This window comes from Numida meleagris, chromosome 17, assembly GCF_002078875.1.
Source record: "Numida meleagris isolate 19003 breed g44 Domestic line chromosome 17, NumMel1.0, whole genome shotgun sequence".
Taxonomy (NCBI): Eukaryota; Metazoa; Chordata; class Aves; order Galliformes; family Numididae; genus Numida; species Numida meleagris.
The window spans coordinates 4,779,351-4,801,345 of record NC_034425.1 but is presented as its reverse complement, the minus strand read 5'-3'; the positions used below and the strand labels follow the sequence as shown (position 1 = coordinate 4,801,345).

Here is a 21,995-nt window from a genome sequence, read left to right as displayed (position 1 = left end):
TGGGAGCCCTGGGGCTGTTCTCTTGGGGAAGAGGAGGCTGAGAGGGATCTGATCTGAGACGAGGCAGATGCGGTATTTACAGAGAGGCACGGGGAGTCTCAGAGGAGAGCCGGCACCACTTGCATATTAAAACAGAAACTGCAATTACCAACAAAAAGGGGCATTTTTATAACATTTTTTTATTGAAGTCTTAATGAACAAATAAAGAAGCAGAGAAATCTGCATATGTGTTTGTGAGATATAAAACTGACTGAATCGAGATGGAGCAGCGAGAAAACTTGGCCCTTATTTCCTGCTAGATAAGGAGAACAGAACAGCAAAAAAGGGAGAGGAGCGGAGAGGAGCGCAGCAGCTCCATCGAGATTTCTGCAAAATGCTCCCCAGAATGACTGACGATATTCCTCCCGCTAATTTTTAACTCTGATTGCTTCTCCTTCTCTTCAGCGGAATTTAACTAGTTTGTCTGGGATATTAATAATTAAACATCAAGGAATTATGTCCTGAGCAGTCCTCTCGGATGAGCGTTTGTGATTGTTTTAGAGCGCGCGGCGTCGGGTTTTAGTGTCTCTTTGATAGAATTCCGCTTCTTTCCAACTGCTGACACCAGTAACCCTATAAATTAGCAGATGATGGAGGGAAATCTCCCGGCTGCTTCTGTTGGTTTTATAGTTTGATTTGTTAATAGGAGTTTTGGGTCACAGCCAGGCGTTCCTTAACCGGTGAAGGGAAGGCTTTGCCCACGGTGCAGCACTGACACTGGGTCCTCATGCTCCCCATGTGCTGCCGTCCCTGGGTGCTCAGCGCCTTGTGGGGGCTGCTGCCTGGGGCTGGGTGTTGATTGCAGTAGGGGGTTGCTTGCAATGGGGGTTTGCTTGCAGTGGAGGGTTGCATGCAATGCTCAGTGCCCGTCCTGCTGCTGCCTCGCTGCTGTTGCACAGCCGAAGTTTTCATTTATTCTGGAGGGAAAAGCGTTCGCATCCTCCCAACCAACGTGAACCCAAATACAAATAAATTTCTCTCAAAGTGCAGTCGTTGGAGAAAACCAAAGGCCGTTCGTCAGGCTGACATCAGAGGAGCCGCGCTCGCTCTGACAAGCAGCACAGGCTCATGTTTTATTCACCAGCCCTGAAAAATACCTTCCCGAAGAGGGGGCCCATAAATAAACCAGCGTGATGAATATTACACGGGATAAAAACTGATAAAGCAAGAGCCCTAGACACAGTGAGGTTGGGGAAGCACGTGGCTGTTGTCGCCTCCGATCCTGCATGATGCGCTGGGGCTGGGGGCAGGGGAAGGCAGCGTGGGGGGAGTGGGCTGAGCCCCCCACCTCTCACCTGCACACCTGTGTCTGCATGGGTGGGGGTGAGCGGTGCTGGGGCCGGGGCAGCCGTCCCCATGTGTTTTGCTGCGGGTTTGCGGTGGCTGCGAGGTTTGCACAGCGCTCATGCACAGCACCGGGCTCCTGCTGGCTTCATCCGCCTTGAACCTTCAGGAACGTTTGCCTTTCTGTCTCTCTGCCCAATTTAAGGAAAACAAAAGCTCGGCTCCTGGGGCGGCTGCATCTTTGTGATGGTCTCCCCGTGTCCCCGAACAGCGGGCTGCAAGGAAACAAGAAGCGTTGCATTCCGAAGCCTCACGTTCAAAGGCTGCGGGAGGAAGTTTGCGCAGACGGACGCTCTGCAATCCCACATTTGGCAAATTCAGTGTAAACTGCGTGCAGATCCCCTTTGAGAAGTTCCTTTGCTCTCCCTCCCGGAGCATCCCCTGCCCCGCACCTCCCCTCTGCAGGAGGCAGGGCCTTGAAACGTGAGCGCTTTGCTTTTTATCGCACGGTTTAATTGCTGCCTGATGGTTTGATCCGCCATGAGCAGCACCCAAGCACCCATGGTGGGTGCATCTCCAGGGCTGAGGAGCAGCCCTGTGGGTGGAGCACTGCACTGCTGGGTGCAGCACGGAGGGGTTAATGAAAGGGACCTCTGCACAGAAGTGGTTGGAGTTTACGGGGTGGCCATGGAACAGCATGAGCTGTAATGCTTATGGCGTGACAGGGGGACATGGGAAGGTGCAGGTGCTGGTGCTGCCTCTCCCAGGCTCCAGCCAGGAAGGCTTCGTGGTGCCCTCCGGCGCTTCTTGTCTTCATGAATCCTGGGCTCTATCAAATCTTAATCAAGGAGATGGCAATAATGAGGCTGGGAGGGGTGGGGGCTCAGCTGCTGAGGGCTCAGTGCTGTGGGTGCAGGGAAGTGCCCGCACCTCCAGGGACTGTGAGAGCCACGGGGATGCTGGTGCCACTGACCCCCCCATGTCTGCACATTGGGGCCAGCCCTGCTCCCCACCCCACCCCCACCGGCTGCCAGCAGTGTATTAAAAAAACATAATTGATTTTCCTTCCTGCCAGTGCTTAACCCGGACTTTCCCGCTGCAGCAGCAGAGGGCCCTGATTACAATATCTCTGAAGAGGGCACCGTGAGTTATAGTAATGGACACTCTTCTGCCTGTCTGTGCCGCCCATAAATCTCTCCCCTCCTGGAAGTGCAGATGGTCCATAACCGTCCATCATCCCGAGCGAGCGCCGGACAGCCCGGGGTGGGCTGCTCCTCTGAGGCCGCGTTTCTGCAAGCTCAACGGAACTGCGGCTCGGCGCGAGCTCTCGGTAATGGAGCGCGAGCGGCTCCGCCGTCAGCCGTGATTTAGGGGGGAACGGGCAGTAAATATCCCGCAGGCTGCGGCGGGAGGGAGGGCACTGTGGCTGCTTCGGCACAGCAGTGCTGGCTCCTGGCGCTGTGCCGCTGCGTGGCCGTCTCTGGGCCACGTGTGTCGTTTGACCTCCCTGCGTGGGCGCTGTCACCGAGGGGTCCCTGCTCTGTCCCCTGCACCCATCCCTGCAGGACCTGCTCGCTCGGAGCCACAGATTTAGGAGCAAACCCGTGAACTTTCCCTCCAGGAGCTGTCCTGGAGGGATTGCAGAGCGCTGAGCCGCCTTCTGTTGGCGTGGCCCCGCATCACCGAGTGGCTTTATTTACGAGCATCCCCCTGGCACGGCCTTTAAGCACTTCCATTACCGTTTTTGCATTGCGCTTACTGCGAGCCCAGGCCCGCTGAGACCCCGACGTGGCAGCAGAGGCAGCTCCGGGAGCACTGGGCTCACTCAAATTGGATTGGAGCTCTCACTGAGGCCGTGGAGGGGTTTCTTTCCCTGAGTAATGACCTGGAATTGGATCACGCTGCGTTTATTAGATGGTGAGAGCTGTGCGGGATCAAAGAGAAGCAGGCTGAGCACCGCAGAGCTGGAGGAGAGCAGCCTCTTGCTGGCAGACAAACAACCCAGCAGCCCGGGAAGGGATCTATGCTCCTGATGACGGAGCTGCAGCCAGCGGGATTTCCAGCAGGAAATCTTCTTTCTGTGGGTCAGTGACACCCGGCCCCTGGGCAGGGCTGTGGGGCTGCGGGCACGGAGCTGGTGGCAGACCCAGGGCCTGATGCTGGGGCAGCCCTGGGGCTCCTCGCTGAGGGCACCACGGCCCCGTGCCCATCCGTGCTGGGGCTGCCGAGGGCAGCGTGGGGCAGGGAGAGCAATTGCAGCAGTAATTAATGGCTGTGCTGGAGGGAGCTGACAGCTCGCTGCGCCCGCAGTGCGATGAGCAGCTGGATGCTGCGCTCCTGACAAGCTGCTCCATGGGCTGCTGGGGCCGGGGGCGAGCCCTGCACCAGCTCTGCATGTCAGCGGGCCCCTACCCCGTGCCCTGCAGAGCCATCCCTGCAGTGAGGAGGGGCCGGGGCTGCTTTGCAGATTCAGGCGACATCAGCTGGGTTTATTAAGCTAATAAAACAATGTTAAGTATCCGCACACTGGAGCCCCCTGAGGTCTCTTTATGTGCAGAGAGGACCCGGGGGATCCCAGCGCCTCCGAACTGATGATTGCTCTGTCACACTAATAGATAGCGGAGCAGGTAGCACTGCGCCAGGCACCGCTCCTCCACCGGCACTGTGCCCCCAGCCCGACCCAATCTGCTCCTCAAACCGGTGCTCATGCACCAGTGCAGCCCCGGTGCAACGCTCAGCTCTGTGGGGTGGCAGTGCCACCTCTGTCCCCTCGTGCACGCAGCAGTGCTGCGCTGTGCTGCACCCGGTGAGCAGAGCATCGCCTCGCCCGGCCCGCGGCGTCCCCTCGCTGCACGGTGGTGTAGGGCGATGCACTGGCAGCATGCAAAGCAGCCACGTATAATAGATAATAATTAATAGACTGCTCCAGCGGCTAGCTAGGTAAGTAGATAAATAATTTTAATTATCCTTGGGGAGGCTGTAAATTCGCACACAGCCCTTTATTAAACTCTCTGTTTACAACAGTCATTTATATTGTGTGTCATTTTGCATAAAACCCCCTTGGGGCCGAATCGCGCTGCGTAATAACGGCTCCGTTATTAGCAGTGCCTCTGCCCAGAGCCGCAGGGCTCCAGCCATGTGCCAGTGGCCCTGGTGGCACGATGCGGCCGAGGGTGCCAGGAGGTCCCCAGGACCCCCCCAGCTCCTTCCCAGCAGGGTTTGTGCCTTTGTGCTGATGGCAGGGTGGGTTTCTTTTTTCCTCCCCCCCACCCCCCATGTATTTGCGCGTGTCTCTCCAAAGAGCCATAAATTCCGAGCGGTGAAATCCCGCTGCGTCAGCAGTCTGCGAAATGAATTGATATTAAACACGACAAAAGTCTCTCTCATTCACCCCGGCCACTTTCTGCTTCCCTCCCCGAAGACGTAATTGAAAAGTGGAGGGATGGCGGCTGCCTGGAGCAGCACCGTGCCGCCTATCGCCGGGATCTCATTAATTAGGGATTATTTACCAATAACCGCGCTCTCGCGGTGCCCCACGCGCTCCCATCCTGCGGAGCACCGCGCTCCGTGGGCTCACTGGTTTCCAGTGGCACTTCTGGCAGCGGCTCTGCCCCGCTCTGTGGGCTTTTAGGATCACTTCTGGGGCACAGCACGCATCTCCCCGCTCTGCTTTCCATGCACTGTGTCTGTAGCACTGCTGCTCTGCGCCCGGACCAGCAGCACGCACCCGGCGCTGGGGATGGAGCGCTGCTCAGGAAGGGCCGGTGCCGCCTTTGTGGGTTGGAACCTCATTTTTTGGTGCGTGGCAATGTGCACCCGCTCCCCTGGCGCTGACTCCAGCGCGTGCGAGAGGAAACTCCGCAGCCGCCATCAAATATGGTTTAATATCCCCGGGTCTGTGTCTCTGGCAGCGGTGGGGGATGCGGGCGGCCCGGGCTCAGCGCTGGGGCTGTGGGGCAGCGCGTGCCCCCCATGCAGAGCGCTCCCCGCTGCGGGGTCGGGGTTGCTGGTTATTTTTAGCAATCGATGTTATTGATGCCATGCGAGCTGGAGGAAGCCACTGGAGGGCTGTTCTTCCAACTCATTACATTTAGAGCTGAACTATCCCCCTTTTATATAAATCCTGACACATAAAGATAAAATACGCCGCTTTCCGCCGAGCCGCAGCCTGGACGCGGGGATGGGCTGGTGCTGAGTCAGGGCGGCCCCGCGCACACGTGGCCATGGGGAGGGGTCCAACCAGGGGAAAGGGGCAGTGAGCACCACTTGGGAGCTGTGCTGCATGACCCCCGTGGGCTGAAGGGTTCGGCTGAGCCTCCCAGCATTGGGCTCTGCCCTGCTTCCTGCCAACCCAGGAGCATTGGCCCCACATTCTAGAGCTGGGGGCTCCCCTCGCTGCCCCCAGACCCGGTGCTGCCGGAGGGGCTCCCGCGCACCGCGCTGCTGCTGCCTCATTGGCGTTACTACTTGGCCAGTCTCCACGATGAATGTGCTGACTTGAGCAAGAGAACCCGGTGCTGAGATGAAATGTAAACCCCGCGCTCCTTCCAGCACGGCCCCGCTCACTCGATGGAATCTCAGTCCCGGCGGAGGGGATCGATGCTAACCCGCTTAGCGCCCGTGCTGCGCCCGCTGGGGGCGGTTTGGGGTCAGGAGGGTCCCCCCAGGGCTGCCCCTACCCTGCCCACACGGCACGAGGGCACAGGGTGTCCGTGCGTCTGTCTGCAGCGTGGCACTTGGCTGACCCCGGCACAGCAAGGGGGGGCACAAAGGAGAGAGCCCCCCCAGTGTTTCCACTCCATCAGCCCAAGGCTTGCGTGGAGCAGCCCGGGCCTGCCCGAGAAGGCTCTTACCGTTTACCTTTGTCGTTTTTCATTTAGAGAACAAAAACATAGAACCTAAACCTCTTTTTAAAGGAAAGCATCAGCGCATCCCTTCGGGGAAAAGCACTCTCGCGCCGAGGTTTTCCTGCACTTTCGCTATCCTCAGTGCCTCCGTTCTGCACTTTCCAAGCGCTTGCCCCCCTGGCCATTCCCTCTGCGCTCAGGTTTTGTTTCTTTAAAAATAATAATAATTAAAAAAAAAGGACTGTTTTTACTATTGTTCCCAACCAGCGTTACGGTAGATCCGTGTTGACGCAACAAGCCCTCCCCTGCCAGCCCTGCCCTGCTCCGTGCCCCCTCCCCCCCCCATCTCCTACCTGCATCCTGGTTGTGCCCGGCACCCTGCAGCCACAGCCCCGTGCACCCCCAGACCCCACGGGGCTCCTCGGTGCCGTCCCCTCGTGGTCACCCCTCGGAGCGGAGCTGAGGGCTGTGCCATGTCCCATCGGTTCTCAGCGAGGAGGGAGAGCTCAGGTTAATTTACGGTGTGCGAGGGAACCAGGGATGGGAATAGCGTCTGCCCTCTAAATAAGTCATGAAGCAGGATCCCAACAGCACAATTAGAACCCTCCGTTAATGATTATTTATGGGGCTGGGAATGCTTATTTAACCTGACTATATTAAATATTAAACCAAATTATAATATTTATAACCGTATTTCCAACAAAAGGGAGCGGCGCGCGCTGGGGCAGGGCTGTGTGAGCAGGTGGGGCTGCACCCAACCCAAGGGTCCCGAAGGTGCCACCATCCCCGCTCCGGCCGTGCCACAGCTCACACAACTGGGACACAAGGAGCCCTGGATGGCTTTGCTCAGAGCCAGCCACTGCCAGGAGGGTGCAGAGCTTTGCTGGTGGCATGCACCGAGCTGGGGCTGGGGACATGGATCTGCTGTCCTAGGTGCCAGTGGGGGTCCTGGAGTGGTTGGGACGTGGCCAGGGCTGCAGGCCCCCCCCCACAAGTGCTGGGCACGTTTGGGTCCTGCCGGCCCCGCAGCATCCCAGTGGGGATGGGAGAAGCTGTCCGTGGGGAAACGGGCTGAGCAAAACACCCAGCTGAATTGATTTCACTTGCAATTGGAACGTGTGTTGGCGAAGCAAACTGTGTTATCAACCCAAAATGAGATGAGCGCTGCTCTCGGCTGAGGAGCGCACCGGGGGCTGTGCTGCATGATGTGGGGCTCGCTGACCCACCCGCTCCCCCCACTGCGGGGGGCTCTGCGTTCCCACTGTGAGCACAGCAAAGGGAGGCAGTTGGCCACGTTTGGGCTGCAGCATCCGTGCACCCCGTGGTCCTTAGGCTCTGTCAGCTCCAAATGCTTTCCCTCCATGAGAGCAGGTCAGCAGTGCCAGCCCTCGGGGGCTTGAATGCTCAATGGGGGCAATGTCCCTCGCAGGGCTCTGGCACAGGGCAGCCCACAGTGGGGAGGGCAGCAGGGACAGCAGGATTTCCATCTGCAGAGGGCACTGAGACAGGACCTGTAGCTGGAGTCCTGCAAAGGTTCAATGCTGTCGTGACCACTAACAGCATTTCAGGTGTGCAATCTCAGGTAATGACAGGACTCATCAAATCTCAGGCATAAGCTGTTGCTTGTGGGGTCAGAAGGGAATGCACCGCACCTCGCACTGCAGTGCTTAATTGCTTTTGTCTTCCCTGAATCAAAGCAGACAGCTGGGCTGGGTGGGCGTGGGGCGGTGCCCAGGGCTCACAGCTGTGTGCCTGCTGGAATTCAGTTGCTTTGTAGCATTGCCACGGCTCCTGTTCTGCTTGCCCCAGCAAATGTGGGAGATGAGTGAAAAATCCCTCCAAGCTCCCAAAGATGGTGTGATTGCAGGTTCCGCGGCCTGTTGCAGATAAAATGATGATTAAGGGGTCCTACCCTATAAGCAGACAGCCATGTTTGACCTTATTTAGGCTCCTAATCAATTTGCCCCCGGTGTGATTAATTGAGATGCTCGCCATTGATTTTTCCTTGGGACAGGAGGAGCGGCGGAGGTGGGATTCGCAAGGATGGCTGCAGGGAGAGCGCGGTGCTGGTGGTGGAGCGGTGATGGTGAGCAGTGCTGAGCCCTGTGCTGGGCAGGGGTATGCCCTCACTGTGGCTCTGGCTCCTGCTGTCAGCTGCCAGCACAGCTCTGCCTCCTTCCTCTGTTTCCAGAAGAGTGCCAGGGCTGAGTGCTGTGTGGCTGGGCATGGGGGAATGGGAAGGGCTCTGTGGACGTGGGACTTTGGGGGTGCTCAGAGGGGGCACACTGTGTGCCTGTGCTGCAGAGCCCTGCAGAGCTGTTGTGCGGGGTGAGTTATATGCTGGGGGATTTGGTGCTCTTGTTAATTACTGCAGGCAGTAAAGCACCCTGCTGCTGCTGTTTTCCCTTGGTGTGGAGCTGAAGGTGGAAGGACGGGGCCATGCCCTCCTCTGCCCCCAGCTCCCAGCCCCACTCCCAGACCCCTGTGCCCCACGGTGCCCTCCTGCCCGTGGCCGCATGGTTTCAGTCGCCCATTGCCCTGGGAAGGTTTCAGCATAGCAGCCCTGGGGGGAGCTGGGACCCCCCCCTGCCCCGAGCATCCCTGTGGGGTTGGGGTCCCCTCCACGTGAGCTGCTTGTGGCTGGCAGGGTGGGCAGCGCTGTGCCCGGAGCCGCCCGTGCGAGGTGAAGGACCTACAGCACGGATGATTGGAAAGGATTTTCTAGTTAAATTGCTGAGCAGATGGATTTACCCTGAACTGGTCCTTGCGGACTCTGGAACATTTTCTCTTCTGTCACGGTTCCTTTTTATGACCTGCCATTTGCTCCAGCAAGCAAGGAGAGAGCTCTTGGCGTCCCGCTGCCATCAGGAGCGCGTGGGCTCCGCTGCTGGGAGCTGCGAGCTCCTTTTGAGGAACACAGCCGGCACCGGGCTCATCCTAGCCCTGGGTTAGCGGCATGCAGCAGCGCTGCATTGCCCTGTGCTCCCCGCTTTGTGCTCCGTGCTCCTCGTGCCCTCCACCACCCGTCCCTGTGCAGCCCTGGGATGATGCCACCTCGTCTCTGAGCAGTGTCACCCTCCTGGTGCCGGTGGCATTCCTCTGCGGGTGGTGGCAGCGGGCACAGGGGCTGTGGTGGCTCCAGGGAGGGCGGGCGCTCCGCTCGCTGCAGCATCGATCGCGCGGTCGCTCGGGTTTCCACTGTTCCTGTTTATGAGCGATATTTCTCTTTCTTAGAAGAAGGGGAAAAGATGACACACGATCTTCCACCGAAGCCTTTCCCCTTCCTCCAGCGGTGTTTCTGCCATTTACATTAAGGGCTGCACCGGCTTGGAGTAAATGGAGCAGGTTTGCAATTAGTTTTCAAAGTACTTATCTCATTAAAGTAAATGAATTATTGATTTAGTGACACTCATGCTTTTAGTGAGCGGCACCGTGCCATCACCGCTCCGTTCCCTGGCTCGCCGTGCCCGGTCCTTGCACGCTCCCTCCTTGCACGCACACGTGTGCGGCTGTGAGCCCGTCCCTGCCTGCGTGAGCCTGGAGCTGGGCGCCCGGCTGGATGCCCCCCAGCATGTGGGGCAGTGGGAGGGTGAAGTGCTGCTCCACGGCCAAACGCTGATGACTGCGCCTGCCCGCCCCGCGCCAGCTGCTGACTCATCTCTTTCGCGCGGCTCTGTCGAGATTTCATCTCTCCTCCAAGATCAAATGCTCCGTTAATGGGAACCCACCTGCCCGCGGCCGTCCCTCTCCCAGTGCCAGCACAGGGGCAGGAGCTGGGCACTTGGGGTGTGGGCACGTTGCTCCTTGTGCAGTGCCTCGGTGCTGCTGTGTTATGGATGTGGGCACAGGAAACTCTTCCTCCTCCTCCTCAGGGCAGTGTTGTCTAGGGAAGGCAGTGGCAGTGCAGCTGGAGCTGAAGGTCAGAGCTGTGCCAGGGCACTGCATGTCCCTGGGTGCCCAGCCAAGTGCCAGCTGTGAGCCAGCTGTGTGCCAGTCGTGTGCTGTGTGCCAGCTGTGATCAAGCTGTGTGCCAGCTGTGACAGCCGTGATCAAGCCGTGCGCTAGCCAGGATGAGCCGTGTGCTAGCCATGATCCAGCCATGATCCAGCCATGATCCAGCCATGATCAAGCCGTGTTCCAGCCGTGTGCTAGCCATGATCAAGCCGTGTTCCAGCCGTGTGCTAGCCATGATCCAGCCATGTGCTAGCCATGATCAAGCCATGTTCCAGCCGCGTTCCAGCCGTGTGCTAGCCATGATCAAGCCGTGTTCCAGCCGTGTGCTAGCCATGATCAAGCCATGTGCTAGCCATGATCAAGCCATGTGCTAGCCATGATCAAGCCATGATCAAGCCGTGTTCCAGCTGTGTGCTAGCCATGATCAAGCCGTGTTCCAGCTGTGTGCTAGCCATGATCCAGCCATGTGCTAGCCATGATGAGCCATGTGCTAGCCATGATCGAGCCATGATCTACCCATGTGGCAGCCATGATCCAGCCGTGTGCTAGCCATGATGAGCTGTGATCCAGCCGTGTGCTAGCTGTGATCCAGCCATGTGCCAGACATGATCCAGCCATGTGCTAGCCGTGATCGAGCCATGTGCTAGCCATGATCGAGCCGTGTGCCAACCATGACCCAATCATGTGCCTGCCATGATGAGCTGTGATCCAGCCATGTGCCAGCCATGTGCCAGCTGTATGCCAGCCAGCATTGTGCAGCAAAGCAGAGCAGGTCTGCTCTGTCCAGGCAAGAGGCATCTGCTGACAGTATGTGAGAGGAGGGTACAGGAGAAGAGCAGCACTGTGCTGTCAGTGGCCGCCAAGAAGTGTCTGCACTTTTTGGATCAGAGCCGTCAGTTCGGGGACGCTCCCAAACTGTCACTCAGCCCTGAAGCTGTCCCACTGCCCATCCCAGTGCCCGTCCTGGTGCTGTGGCTCTGTTCCCACTGCAACAAAGCATTGTACAGCCGCTGCCCATACTGCAGCAGAGCAAGAGGTGACGGGGTGCTGGGTGCCTTTGGAGCTGCCCTGTAGGTCAGAGCATCCCGTTACACATATCCCTGCTAACACAGGGGCCTGCTCCTGGCCTGCAGCCCTCGCCCCATTGCTGCCTGCATCAGTGCTGGGAATGGGGCATTTCATCTTTCTGAGTTTAAGGAAAAAAAAAATCCTTCTCATTTAATTAAAAGTGTTGACATTGTGCCTGGCCATCCCGCCCGCCAGAGAACGTGGTTATAAATTAAACATTAAACCTTTAATGGCCCATAAAGAAATATTCGCTGCTGCTTATGTATATAGGGGATATAAATAGAGAGGGCTGCTGGGGGAGGGGCAGGATATTATTTTTCCTCAGCCAGATAATCTTTGCTAATGAATTTAATTAAAAGAAAAAATTAATTTAGGATTTTTGGTGGAGGGAAGGGGCGGGGGGGGAGGGTTAGAATGTACTTTGAGAAAGTTCTGCTGAGAAGTTTCCTGGGAAGGTGCAGTGGGGGTGGGGGGTGGGGGGGGCTGTAGGTGCGGGGCCCTCCCTGGGTGCCCACTTAGGGCTCCCCCTGCCCCCCCCATCCCACCACCTGGGGCCGGGGTGGCTCAAAGGGCTCCTGATGGGAGCAGGCAGTGGTTTGCCACCAGTGTGGGGACATCCTTGTGTAGGGGACCGGGGGCTTCCCACCTCCGTGCGCTGAGCTGGAGAACGTGTCTAGCCGGGCTGGAGCTTTCTGGAGGGTTTTTATCATAAGAGCACTAATGGAAGTCAGCACCAGCCTAATGAGCTGTGTTCCTCCATGAATCTGATTCATTGAGGCAGGAATTACCATAATTGATTATCCTGCTGTGCGGCTGAGAGCGGTGTTTGCTAACAGAAGTGCCTGGGAACCCACTCCGTGCTTGCAGCGCTGGGGTTGTGCCTTTGGGTTGAGCTCACGTGGGGCTCTGGAACAGCCCCGGGACCGTGTGTGGGGCTGCACCACTATGGGGCCGGGGGGACACAAGGGGACAGAAGGGGACAGAAGGGGACAGGAGGGGACAGCGGCTCTGGGGTGTTCTCTAAGCAGAGGTGTCTGATGGGGAGAGGCTGCGGGACTCTGCGCCTCGAGGTCCGCAAAGAAGCGGTGAGCAAACAGAAGCAATCCTCATCTGCTCTCTCAAAAAAATTCCCGTGCCATATGAGCCGCTCTCATTATTTTTGAGGGTCTGACATGATTGATGAACGTTCGGGCTGGCACCGCTGCCAAAGCCAATTAGCTGAAGTGCAGCTTTCAGGAAGTTTTCTTTGAAATTTCGTGATCTTCTCCAAGAAGTACCCAGCGCTGGGACAGCAGGGCAGGAGGGGATGGGGTCTGACGCGGGGGTGTCTGTGGGTGATGCTCCTCCCTGCAGAGCCAGGAGCACTGGCCAAAGCTGTGCCCCGTGCCCCCCAGCCCGGCTGCCTGCTGCTAACAGGGAGTTTTCCTAGGACTCTTGGGACATAGCATTCGTGTTTATCCCTGCATTCTAAAATCTTCCTGGTCAATGAGCAGATAGCATTGCCTGTAAGCAGGTTTACCAATAACGATCATTGATTTTAATTCTCCCTCCTCTTTCTTGTCTTTTCTCAGAGAGCCCAACGCGAGCACCGCGGGAGGAACTTGGCTGCATAAAGGTACAGAGCTGTCCCCTTCTGACAAGCCCACAGTGCTCGTGTGCCCCACAGCCCACACCCTGACCCAGGGTCCCCCCAGGGAGGCAGGGGTTGGGAGCTGAGAACTGCATGTGTGGGGCAGGGAGCATTGGGCTGCGTGGGGTGGGTGGGCACAGAGCTGCGGGGAGGGCTGCTCCGGCCCTGGGCACCCATCCCCATCACCGAGCCCTGCGCGGTGTGGCGTGAATGGAGTGAGTCCAGGCAGCACCGCCCGGGCTGCGGTGTCTGTGGGGTGTCCGTGTGTGCTGGCGGTGCTGTCTGTCTGTGCGCTGTGCGGCTCCGGGAGCGCTCCTTATGGCTGTCTGCTGAAGGGCTGTGTCCTCACCCAGGTGATGCCATCCCCGGGATGGTGCCCCTGAGGGATGCTGCTGGCACGTGGGGTTCCACAGCCCGGCTGAGCCCCAGGGTGGTGCTGGTGCGGCAGAGAGCTGGGTGGGGAGGAGAGCTCTGGTCGCGGTGGGGTGAGGATGGCCCGGGTGTGCCTGGAGGTGCGCTGCTCTGTGGGCTGAGTGGGGCTGTGAGTCTGCCAGAGGGAGTACAGAAGAGCCAAGGGCATCAAAGCGCCCATTCCCAGCCCGTCTTGGGCACCGGGAGCTGGCAGCAGCCGCGTGGTGCGGGCGATGGAGCAGATCGAGTGGGCAGAGTGATCCCTGCTGCAGTCATTGTGGGGAGCACGCAGGTCCTGGCAGCCATCGTGTCACCGCTCAGGGCTGTGCTCCGGGTGGGAGGTGCAGTGCAGCTCTGCGTGCCCGGGATGGAGCCGTGCATCCACCCACCCCTGCGCTGCCATTTCGGGAGAGGCCTTTGGGGATGCGCTCACAGGGGGCACAGCCTGCCCCGAGCCTGCGTGGCGGAGTGCTCAGAGAGGAGATGTCCCCTGCAGCAGTGGGGACGCAGCGGTGGGGTTGGTGTCCTGCAGACACGGCCCCCAGAGCCTCGTTTCGACACGGGCTGTCTGCAGAGGTGCCCACGGCGTGAAGGTGGTGCTTGGAAATGGGCTGGGAAGGGCTGGTGGAGGAGGAGGTGACAGCGCTGAGAGCAGAGCCGGGCAGAGAGGAACTGTCCCACAGAGCTGGGGCGATGCCACACCCCTGGCTGGAGGCCCCTGCCCTGGGTGCCCCCTCGCTGGGTCTCAGCTGTCGTGGTGACAGAGGTTTTGTTTGGAGGCTTGTCTCAAAATGCAGCAGGGAGCTTCTGCCCTAGGAGGACAGCATCCCGCCCGTCCCACCAGCAGTGTGGGATCTGGCTGCAGTGCCCCCGGCTGCAGCTGGGGCTGTGCTTGCAGGGTGCAAAGAAAGAGGGGAGAGTGTTATCACCGAGGCATAAGAAGGAGTGGGAAGCCCCCCGCCCCTGCTGCCTGCAGTGGTGGCTCCTCTGCTTTATCACCCTCTCCCGGTGCTGAATTATTGAGAGTGTTGCTTTCTTTTATTGCCGTGCTGGAGGAGCAATGCCTCAGCCTGGCTCTGCTTTGAATACGATTACGGGTCTGGAGATGTCAGAGCCAGCAGGGCCCCAGAGACCAATCTGCCACCCCTCTCGCTCCTTCGCCTTCCCTTCCTCTTATTTATTCCCTTGCTCCTGGGTCTGGTTCAGCGCACACGGTCCCTTTGCTCTCCTCCACAGCGCAGAGCCCCGGGGGGACAGGAGATTTAGTGGCAGCCGCTCGGCGCGTGCAGAGCTGCCCGGTGCAGGCAGGGCTCTTCCACCTGGGGGTCCCACTGTGTGCAGCCGGGGGGGCTGTCCTCACACCACCCCAGGGGTCTCACTCCGCCAGCTGCCCTGTGCAGCGTGGGATCTTTGTGCCGGGGCTGTGCAGGATGCGCTGCGCTGCAGTGGCCGCTGCTGAGGGTCCCGGCATCACTGAGGGCTCCGGGTGCCCCCTTCCCGCAGGCGGGTGCTGGGAGCCGGCTGGCAGCTCGCAGGTTAATGGTGAGAGCGGCCGGTTCCCTTATTGACAGGGGAGCATGGAAAATGCTGAGGCAGGACATCTGCCGCTCCGTGTCCGTGCGGAGCCCACGCCGCTCCCGCGAGCACACGCGCTCCCACTGCCGGACCCCCACCCGCACCCCATGCAGCCTCCTGCTCACCCACTTGCCCTTCCCTTTGCTCGTCAAGACGCCGGAGAGGATTTATTTTTCATCCTTCGCTCTCCCATTTTTTCTTTTCCTTTACAATGAACTAAGCTCCTTGCACCGGTGCTGCACCGCAGCTTCCCGCTGCCCACCCGGGCACCTTCCCACAGCCACAGCCCCCCGTGGCCCTGCAGCAGCATGCCGGCCACCCAGCCCTGAGCGCCCACACCTTGCATGCACTGTGCTGCCCTGGGGGCTGCAGCTGGACGGAGGGGACGGAGCCCACCAAGGAGCAGCGCCCAGAGCTGCCCACTGCCCCCCGCCGATCCGTGGAGCTGCGCTGCACCCACTGCCAACATGATGATGTATTTTTGGGTAGGTACCGCCGCCAGGGCTGGGTGCTTCCCCTCCCTCTTTGCTGGGGCTTTGCTTGGGGTTCGGGTTGTTCTCTGCCGGTGTCGCTTCCCAGCAGCGCTGCCTGCCAAAGGAGTCATCCCCTCCTCCAGCCGGGTGCAGGCAGCGTGTGGTTGTGGTGCCATGGAGGAGCTGAGCAGGGTTCCCTCCTCATCCCTGCCCCAGAGCAAAGGCAGACCCCATGGCTGGGAGTCCCTCACCCGGCCCTGTCCTGCCCAGAAGTGCTCTCCCCTCTCCCAGTGCTCCATGCGGGTGCGTGGGGTCGGTGTGCAGCAGCTTGGGCACAGCTCCTGCTGGGGGTGCTGCTCAGATAGGGAGGGCTCTGTTGGCTGCCCCAAGGACATTTGTGCTGGGAGAGGTGGTGTGGTCTGTGCTCTGTGGGACGAGACAATCCCAGCCCTTCCCTCATCCCAGGAGGTCCCTGCGCCTCTCCGGCAGCTCTGCCTGTGATAGTGTGAGTTGGGCTCTGCTCGCACAGAGGCCTTCGTGTGGGATCAGTGCTGCAGCCCAGGTGTGGGGCTGGATCTGGCCTGGGACTGGGGAAGGGATCTCTGCAGAAATCCCTGCCCACCCCATGAGCTCGGAGCAGGGGTTGGGGCTGTGCAGGTGCTCTGCAGCAGCCGTGCCCAGGGGCAGGATGCTGAGTGTGGGTATGGGTGCGAGCTTGCTGATGGTGCACTTGGGACTGTGAGCAAAGAGGAAGGGACCCACGAGTCAGGAGCCTGCGGGGCTGATGGAGCTGTTCCTGCCAGGGCGTTAAAGCTGCCCAGAGACTTAGCGAGCTGCTGCAGCTTTGGAAGCACACTGCTTTCTGGAGGTTCTGCTTGCAGCTCCATGGCGTCGCGTGGCTTTGCAAGCTGGTGCAGGGCTGCACGGCCAGGAGCAGCACCCGGGATACGTTCTCTGTGCTGGGGTGCAGTGCCCAAGGGTCTCCCTTTCTATGGGTGCCGGTACCCTTGGATGGGGCAGCGACTATTTTGCTCCCAGCGCGGTGCCTGAGCATCATTTCTTGGCGCTTGTGGACATCTTTCCATTGCAAGTGTGGGAGGAAGGGGAAGGTCTGGTCCCTGCACGGCAGGAGCGCGGCCGGGAGCACTGCAGGAGCTCTGCGGTGGCAATCGGCAGCGGGCGGCTCGGTAATCGACACCGCAACAGGCTGAGACGCCAAAGCAAAGCATCTTCAAATTAGCCGTAATTGCAGGAGAAATAAAGAGCATGCGGGGCGAGTGGAGGGAGGGTTCTATAAATATTATGATTTTTAAAGTTTGCCCTGGAGTCCTAGAGACTGTTTAAACGCTAATATCCTGTCTGTGCATTTAAAAAGCCTTATAATGAGGATGGAGTGTCTGCTTCCCCAGCACCTCCTGCCTCGCGCTCCCACGCCGCCCACCTCACCTGCCGCGTCCCAGCGTGGTGCAGCACCCCCTGCTTCCCCCATTGCCGGGGCTGCTCCGTGCCCCAAAGCCTGCAGAGCACCGTGCTGCAGCCCTGCAGTGCAGATGGCAGCCCAGCACACAGCCCTGCCGCGGGCCAGAGGTGTGCATTCTCCTGGGTACCCATGAGGACTTGTTCCAGGGAAGGGGAAGCTCTGGGAAGGCGCCGTGTTAAGGCTCTGCAGGCTCTGGTTCCTCTCAGTGCTTTGCTGAGCTGGGAGAGAACTCAACCACCCTCATCCAGCAGGACTGCTCCTGCCTCTGGAGGGCACGATGTTGAGCACCTGTACCTAGGAGAGTAAATCCTGGGGGCTCCTGTCCTGACATGTACCCCTGTGTCATGGAAAGAGGTCCCAGATCTGTCTGGGCCCTGGGGGGTTCGCTGCCCTTTGGAGCGATGCGATGGGAGGGCTGAGATTGGAGGGAGCTGTGGGGAAGCCCTGCATCCCTTCCATGCTGCACGGGGCTGCTGCTGGCCGTGGGCTGGCGCAGGGCTCCCCGCTGTGTGCCACTGCTGGAGCCCTGGGTTCTCGGCAGCATCTGCTCTGCCACGGTTCTGCTGCCTGCACGTTAATTCTCATTAAATCCGGGGAGCCCAATTGCCTTTTCATGTAAATATTTTGTCAAGTGAAAGGGCTTTAGGAAGGGCTGTGCTGATGGAAGGAGAAAAGCCAGGCTTTCTCGCAGGTGCGGTGGCAATCTCGTGCCTGCCCTTCCTCATTAAAGCGTGACCTGTGCCCTGGTGCAGGCAGCTGCTCTGTGCCCGGTGAGCCCAGAGCTGTGCACAGCCACCAGGAGCTGCTGGGCACCAGGGGCTGCGGGGCAGCGCCCACCCCCCCCACTGCCCTCGTGTGCTCTGCTCCGCTCACCTGCAGCAGCGCCGGGGGATGGAGGAGCATCTCATGGCCCCATCCCTTCTCCCCTCCTCGCCGTGGGCGAGCAAAGTTTCAGCGAGCTGATATTTCTCCCTTGTTCCCATTAAACTTTCATGCGCTTTCTCTGCATTTCTGCTCCCCTCCCGGCTGCTCCAGCTGCTGTCCCAGATAGCTGCTGTCGGTTGTGGTCCCCTCCTTATCCGATGAGGTCATGGTTGGTGCCGGTGACATCACCACCACTGCCTGGGGACCATGACCGTGCCGCTGTGACCGGCGCTGGGAGCATGGAGCAGCATCAGGGCCACAATCTGGGTCAGCAGCCGCAGGTGCGCTGGGAGCGGCGCGGAGCCAAGGCTTCCTTTCTGTGAAAATCCCTGCCTTGTTTTTGGAGTTTAGAGCAGACAGCGGCTTCACCAGCCCCCTGAGAGCCACCGGCGCGGGGGGGTGGGGAACGCGGGAAGGAGGCTTAATTGCTTGCAGAGGGGGCTCCCCCAGGTGTCCCCATGGAGCGATGCTGGATGTGGGAGTCCCACGTGGCAGCGTCCCGCAGCGCTCACCACTCTGTTCCCTGCCGCTGCGCGCCCCGTGGCCCCGCGTTCCCTCTCCCCAGCGACTTGCTGGAGCGAACCCCTCCTCCCCGATCCTCTTTCCCTCTCTGTGTTTTGGCTGCACAGCTGTCGGGGTGCCTGGTGGAGGGGTGAGCCTCCTGGGACTGCGTCTTCGCTGCGTTGCCTGTTGCCGGCACCGCGTGCAGCCACTGTGCAGCCCCACACGAGCCTCTCTGCTGCCCTTAAATGTGTGTGCTCACTGCTGAGCCCCCGTCTGTGGCTGCTGGGGTTTCTCTGCTTGCAGCCTGCTGCCAGGGCTCCCTGCAGCCCATGGCTCCCATCTCCTGGGGAGATGTCAGGAAGCACCCATTGCTCCCCACCACGCAGTCCTGCCTGTTCCCTGGGGCCGTGGAGCTGTCTGACTCCCCCCGCCAGCATAGGGAAGGCCAATGGGGACCTGGAGCTGGTGGCTGCCCTCGGGGAGAGCCAATTCCCCGGGCTCCCTCCCCAACATCCCACCTGTGCTCCCTGCGTTGTCCCCACACCCGGTGGGGATTGTCTGTAATGGCCATATTGAATTCTAATTCACTTGTCAGTTTGAATCACACCTGTCTTTCAGAGAAGGAGCAATAAACCAGAAATCTATGGATGGCTGTGCGGGAGGCAGGGAGCATGCTGGGGCTCAGGGCAGCCCCTGATTGCTGCTCCAGGGCCAGGAGCTGCAGTGCAGAGAGCGATGGTGGTGCTGGAGCAGGAGACAGTGCTTTAGTTTGCGTGCTGTCAGTGTAGGGTGCAGTGTTGGCCCACTGAAGCCTGATGCTGCTCAGCAGCAGAGGAGGTGGGGTGGGCAGGAGAGAGCTTGGGCAGCAGAGCTGGGTGTGTGCACAGTGATGGTATGGAGCGGGCTGAGGTGTGGGGCAGGGACCTTCCTGCAGTGGTGCAGAGCCCTTGGCACCTGTCTGTCCCTTGTCTGTCCCCTCCCGCTGTCCTGGTCTGCATGCAGCACTGCGTGCTCCTTGAGGACAGCGGGTGTGTGGGCCCATCCCCTCACCCCAGCTCCGGAGCTCCCTTCGATCACACCAGCTCAGATCCACCATCACCTTCGTCTCATTGCTGTATGTCTATGCCTAGCTACTAATGAGCTTTTAATTAATGAGTGCCTCGGCTTGGGGGCACTGTGGAGTGGGTAGGAGGAGAGGACCAGGTGTGCACTGTGCTTGAGGGGTGCTTTGCTCACAGCTGCATTCTGGTGGTGCTCTGGGGCTCGGGGCAGAACTCTGAGCTGCGCTCTGGATGGATGACACAGCCCCGATCGCCACTTGGGTGAAGTTTTCCAGTGGAAAAAAGAGCTGAGCACATGGCAGATGTAACCACACATCTCCGGGCACCCTGCAGCCGCGCTGGGCCACTATCATTAACATACCCCCCTGTGCATCCCAGGAGCAGCGCAGGGCTTGGCCTTCCCGCAGGCAGGTCCCTCCTTCCAGCCCTCCCAGCACGATGCCAGCTGCCGGGCTCCGGTGTTCTGCTGGGATCTGAGCCGGTGTCCGGGGCCGCTCCCACCCTGGTGCCACGCTGTTCTCCCTCTTCCAGAAAACAAAACCGAGCAGCCCTCAAGGGTTCATTTAAAATAAATAAAAAATGAAAATAGTGCTGATTTGAAGGAAAGCCAGCCCCATCCTGTGCATGGGAGCGCGTCGCCAACCCATCCCCGAAGGGCAGAGAGAAAGATGTGCTTAGAACTGCAGCCCTGTGCAACTTCTGCCTTTGATCATATATCTTACATGTGCCCTTTGCTTTCCCTCTTCTGATATTTATTAGGTTTAATTTTACTGGGACACGGCTCTAAGTGAGACAGATGGAACGGGGTCTGTGTGCCTGGTGAACACTTCTTAATTAAACAGATAAATAAACTTTCCTTCCTGGAGACTTTGAGTTTCGGAGGGGTTCCTCTGGGGCTGCGGCTCTGCAGGGCTGCGCAGCTCTGGCCAGGACTCCCTGGCACGACCGTGCCAACAGCCAGGATGGGTGGAAGCAGCAGGGCAAGGGAAATGGGCCACGGGTGGTGGCAAGGACCTGTCCCTACCCTGAGCTGGCAGTGGGCTGGCACAGCCCTTCTATGCTTGTGCTCCATGGGTGCTCCCCGCTGCAGCCGGGCAGATGCTGGGGATGGGTGCAGGAGGGAGAGAGGAGACACGAGCGCTCCTCGGCTCCTGGAGCCGCACCTGGTTCCTCCATCCCATGGGATTTTACATCATGCACAGGAGCACGGAGATAACCACTGCTGTGTTGGGGAGAGGAGCACCGGGAAAATGTGGCAAATCCCTGCTGCTGATGGTACAGAGGGCTCCTGGACCGAGTGCCTGCAGCCCGCTGGGGCAGAGCTGGGCACGGCTGCCAGCACCCGCTCCCTGCTGGAGCGCTGCCTCTCCTCGCTCCTCGGTGCCGGCCCTGCTGGCACAGGGCAGTGCCAGAACTTGCGGCGCTGCCACCCTCCAGGAGCGCGTTTGAGTCACCCTGCCCGGAGCCAGGCTCCGACGAGGGGGAGGACGGGCAGATGACCTCATCCTGGAGCCGCTCTCCCCCAGTGCTCACCTCACGTGGTGTGCTTGGTTGGATGCTGTGGGCCGTGCCCTTCCTTTTTCACCTCTGCGGAAGAGCAGCGGGGTTGTCTGCTGAGCAGGGCATCCTCACCCTGCGCCAGGTTGGGGGTGTGTGGTGTACACCCCACTCTGCAGCTGCACAAGGGGCTTTGGGGACATGCTCCTCTGCCCTTGCACAGCTGCCCTGGACACTGGAGCACACAGGGGAGAGCAGCGTGGAGGCTGTAGGGCTCTGGAGCAGGGGAGCCAGAGGCAAGGAGAGAGCTCAGGGTCTGAGCACCATGGTGCCTGGGGAGGGTCACTGCGTCGGGCTGGGGTCCCTCGTGGTCCCACAGGAGCTGGAGGGTGAGTGGCCGTGGTGGGACAGGGGAGCTCACGGAGCGTGCCAGCAGTAGCTGAGGGTGCTGCTGGCAGTGGGTGCTGCTGCCTGGATCCTTGTTCTCGGCAGTGAGGGATGATGGGGGTGAGAACTCCCCCCCAGTCTGGGGTCCCCTCCCTGATTTGGCATCCTGTGTCCCTCAGCAGCGCATTCTGTGCAGCGGCAGGACCCCATGCAGGGTTAGGACCCCCCCCGGCCCCCAGCTGCCCTCTGTTCAGGATGGCTTTTCCTGGAGCAGTGGTTTCTGCGAGGTTCTGCCTGGTGGCCCGGGGTTGGCCATGCAATACGCCTCGTCTGATGAGTATCTGCAGCAGAAACTGGAACCGCTGCGAGTGTACCAGGACACTGCAGCATGTCGCTATGTCTAGGGATACTGTGGAAAATCCCAGCCTCCAAATAGGGCCGTTCATGTGCTGGAGGCTCCGGAGGAGACAGAGCATCAGCAGCTGCTGGCACAGACCTGCCTTTGTGCATCACATTTGGCCAAGATGGAAACTGAACGGAACCCAGGTTTCATTTCCCACATATCCCAGGACAAAGCCATCCCGGCAGCTCCGTGGCCGTGCCGCGGTGCCAGCCCCTGTGTGCGGGTGGGCAGCGCGGGGCGCGGGGCCGGGACCCCCGTGCCAGTACCGGGCTCTGCGGCTCCCGGGGCTCCGCGGCGGGTGGGACCGGGCTGAGCGCACGCGGCTGTCCCTCGCGGGTGCCGGCACGTAGGCTATTGCCATGGCAGCTGTGACAAAGGTGTGCGTGGTATCGATTTGTCAGGGCTGCTGGCAGCATCCCCGGAGTGCCCCCGGCCCGCGCCGCAGCCAGTGCGTGGCC

The 21,995-nt window shown here is 59.9% G+C and overlaps 1 protein-coding gene across 6 annotated transcripts in view; it reads left to right on the top strand.

Annotated features, from left to right (window-relative positions):
- Positions 1 to 21,995, top strand: part of RBFOX3 (RNA binding protein, fox-1 homolog 3) — a 71,423-nt gene that overhangs the window by 32,081 nt on the left and 17,347 nt on the right. For 5 of the 6 annotated variants that reach the window (XM_021414968.1, XM_021414974.1, XM_021414969.1 and 2 more), the window contains exon 2: positions 12,764 to 12,807. The gene's annotated coding sequence lies outside the window, so the exon portion shown is untranslated. Of the gene's footprint in view, positions 1 to 12,763; positions 12,808 to 15,029; positions 21,955 to 21,995 lie in introns of those variants that run through there. The other variant, XR_002443862.1, reaches the window with a different exon arrangement.